The sequence below is a fragment of the Etheostoma cragini genome, chromosome 9, assembly GCF_013103735.1.
Source record: "Etheostoma cragini isolate CJK2018 chromosome 9, CSU_Ecrag_1.0, whole genome shotgun sequence".
Classification (NCBI taxonomy): Eukaryota; Metazoa; Chordata; class Actinopteri; order Perciformes; family Percidae; genus Etheostoma; species Etheostoma cragini.
In genome coordinates, this window is record NC_048415.1 from 5,604,231 (window position 1) to 5,608,405 (window position 4,175).

A 4,175-nucleotide genomic window follows, 5' to 3' on the forward strand; every position below is an offset into this window, starting at 1 on the left:
TTTTTTAGGTGGATAGTAACACAACTCCAACACCACTATTATATTGCTTTTTTGTGTATGTCAACACAGGAGTCATTGAAACTTCTTTGGCCCTCTAGTGGCTAAAAAACATTTGTCAATTTTAATTTTGTGATTGTTCAATTCGAGGTTACAGTCCCAGTTTTCCCCCAATGTTGCGTCCCCAGATGACCACGGATAGGTGTACCGCAAGACTTTGTTGTCATTGTCTACCGTGTGTGGGTTTTCATTTCCCCGTTGTTGTGTCCCCCAGAGACTGCGGATCGTGTCCTAGTAGTCATTTTTCATGTGACAACCACCAAATTAACAAGTAAATCGTGTCCCGTTGGCAAATCAATAGATCAAAATTTACATAAGTTTACTTGTGGCTGCAGTAAGAGAAGCTAATTACATTATGGGGAAATTAAGAGTCTAAAGCTTAATATTCTATCAAAATAAAATGACAGGGATTTGTGACCACTGCTGCAGAGAATGCCAACCGACTATGAAAGCTTTTTTAACAGGAGCTCATAGCTTGACCAATTACAGTGAAATGTAATGGGTTTAGCATCAATGTCCATGTTTTACCCACAACAGTGTAGGAAGCAGTTCCTCCAGGGGAGAACAAGTTTGAAACCAATTAAATGAGGGAATCTTCCTGCTCTCTCCATCCTATGTCTTCCCTTCTCTGTGCAGACTGTGACCAATACGATAAGAAAGAAATCCCAGAAGTATCTTTTGAGATAAAAACAAAACAGAAACAGTGATAAATGGCAAAAGAGAAGACAAAGGCAAAGATAGTGTGCATGTGAGAAAAATAATGGAAACAAGAAGCAGGATTTGCAGAAGATAAATGCTGGCTGCCGTCCTGTGATATGGCTCAGTTCATTTACACATATCTGTGAGAGATGGACAAAGTAATGGTAAAAGTAAACATGTAAATACATGAACTGAGAAACCCATGCAGAATGTGGTTAGAAAGGGAAAGAGAAGAAATAGCATTGGGCTTTTATTCTCTCTTAAACATGCAGTGCAGTAAAGAAACCAAATTCTTTTCCTCTCCTACTGGCAGGCGATGTGACACAAGAGGAGATTTCTGTCAGTTTTCCCCTCAGAAAAGTGTTCTTGGCAAGTTAGAAATATCTGTGAAACAGCATTTAGGGCATGCTACACTGACATTCTCCACTGAAAACAATGCTCATGAACTTCGCTGAAACAGTATTTAGACCATGTCAGATTGAAACTTTCCACTCCAAGTAACTGCAATGAAACCTTTCAAAATACTATTTAGACCACGTCAAACTGAAATGTTCCCCTCTCATCCCAGGCCCATCACTGTACGATGTTGAACAGCAGGAGCCCCATTGGCAGCAACCCCATCGTATCTGGGCCTGGGCATCACTACAGCGTGGTGTGTCTCCGCAGCGAGCAGAAGGGGAGATTACTCTGTGCTCACATCAAAGGAGGTTTGTCTAACTTGGGTCTGGCGTTGTGCTGGTAGAGCGAGTCCTTGGAGCAGCCTTGCTGTTCTTATCTCTCCCCCACAGACTCTTTCTGCTTTCTGCTGCAACGCAACTAGCTGCCGCCGGTAACACTGGCGCATGCAATCATGGCTCTGCACGGTCAAATGTGCACACAGACAAACAGCGGTGCACATACTATTGTGTATTAACAAACACACACACACACACACACACACACACACACACCACATTAAGACAGCTATTTTTTTCTTCTTCTGATATTATTAGAATGTGTTCTGCTGAGTCTTCCTCTCTTCCCAGCTTCTGTTGAGAGCTGAACCTGGTTACGTGAATATTTGAAATGGGTTAAATGATTATCCCTGCTTTGAAAAAGAATCCACTGCACTTGAATTTGATGTTAAATATCTTAACCACCGGGCGCCCAGATTGCTTAGTTGGTAGAGTGGGCGCCCATATGTAGAGGTTTACGCAGCAGGTCCTGGTTTGACTCCAACCTGCGGCCCTTCGCTGCATGTCTTTCCCCTCTCTCTCCCCTTTCAAGTTGTCAGCTGTCCTGTCAATTAAAGGCCTAAATGACCCAAAAAATAATCCTTAAAAAAATATATGTTAACTGCCTTACGGTGGATACTTTCAACCAAAACCATAACCAAAGTAAACATGCTTGCATAAGACATATAAGCAAACTGTTTTCCTTGATAATCATGGCAATTATACTTTATGCTCAATTACTAATTGCTCAAATGACTCAAACCTGTAAACGGACAGCAGTTTGTAAAAGTTTTAACACGGAGAGTCCACAGCCATGTTAGCTGTCTTGTTTGGCAGTACTGACAGGCACAAAGGTGCTTTGAGCTAATTTCTGACATCAGCATGCTAACATTTGCTAATTAGCACAAAACAGAAAGTACAGCTGATACTGATGTGGATGTCATTAGTTTTGCATGTATTTGGTCATAACCCAAAGTATTTGGTGAACTGAATTGTTGACCTAAAGATGGTGTTTTATGAAAGGTCAAGGATGTTTTTACATATATTTAGCCTTTTGAGGACCAACACACTCATGTCTTTATGCCGTTTTGTGGCAATCCATAGTAATCGTGAGTTAGTCTCCCTCAAATTTCAAAGTATAAGTCAGGAGATTCATTCAAAGTCATCAGAAAGCATCACCTGGGAACCTGTGGGTTCAAAATGATTGTCAATCCATGTAATGGCTTTGATCTATTTCAGAGAAGTGAAAACTTTCACCTGATGGTGGGGCTCAAGATTAGATAAGGGGATCACCAAAGTCTCCAACATTTATCCTGCAGGTATTATTAATATCTGTAGCAACAATCCATCTGGTAGATGTTGAGATATTTTAGTCTGGATCGAAGTGGTGGACTGACCGACCAACCTGGAGCTACACTGCTAACACTGACACTGTAAGCGTCCACAGACAAGGTTTTTAAATCATTCATACCTCTGTGTAAAAACTTTGAAGAATCCAATATGTGTTAAGCAGACAGATAAATAGAGTGTGTGTGTTTCCCACTTTGTATTTGATTGCAGTCACAAACATTAATCGATCTTGTTGTAAACAGAACCAATCTACATTCTGAGTCACTGCTGGCTCAATGTTCCTGCTAGACACCCTCTGCTATAATTCTCCATGTCTCTGTCTGTTTGTCTGTCTGTCTGTCTGTCTGACAGTCTGTCTCTCTTTCTGTCTCTCTCTCTCTCTCTCTCTGTCTGTCTCTTTATCTCACCCCCAACCGGTCGAGGCAGATGACCGCCCACATTGAGCCATGGTTCTGCTCGAGGTTTCTGCCTCTTAAAAGGAAGTTTTTCCTTCCCTCTGTTGCCTGGTGCTTGCTCTTGGTGGGTGTTGTTGGGTTTCTGTAAATAACATCACAGACTACGGTCTAGACCTGCTCTTCTATGAAAAGTGCATTGAGATAACTGTTGTTGTGATTTAGCGCTATAAAAATAAAATTGAATTGAATTGAATTGAATTACATTGTTTGTATGAAATGTGTTCAAAATAGTTTTCGTAAACAATGCAGATGATCTGGAGCAGCTAGAATAATTACCATTGCCCATAGTAAAGTAAATTCAGTCAGATTAAGGGTCAATCCGAATTTTGATTTTGCTTTTTTGGGGAAAATCATGATAGAAAACACAAATATCAGAACTACAAGGTCCTAATCTTGCAGCAAGTCTAATTTTGATTGTAATTAACTGGACATCAGTGAATCCTTAACCCAGTTTTGACTGGTGGGCCAACAGTTTGCCAGATTTCCCTCGAGCACAGCACACCAGCCTCACAGTGACCCCTCATGGTGAGATGCTCATATGGCAGCCACACAACATGACTCAATGTACTGTTCAAATTAGAATGTAAATGGGGACTATTGCATTAGATTTGTTAAATACACCACATGCATCTTCTGATCAGGATCAAACAGAACACCCGCACTGCACTGAGAATAAAATAGCCCTAAATCATATTTTCTGCATGCACACAAACTTATGTAGGCCTATATTAGGAATGAAACTTGTGTCATCCACTCTATTTGTCTAACAGGAAAGAAAGAACCTCAGGTTAAATGAAACACTGGAACACTCATTCACAAGTATTAGCCCTCTGACATCAAATAATCTTTGTCCCCGGCATCATTTCAACATCACTGCACTGTTTTGATTCCAAAAGTCACT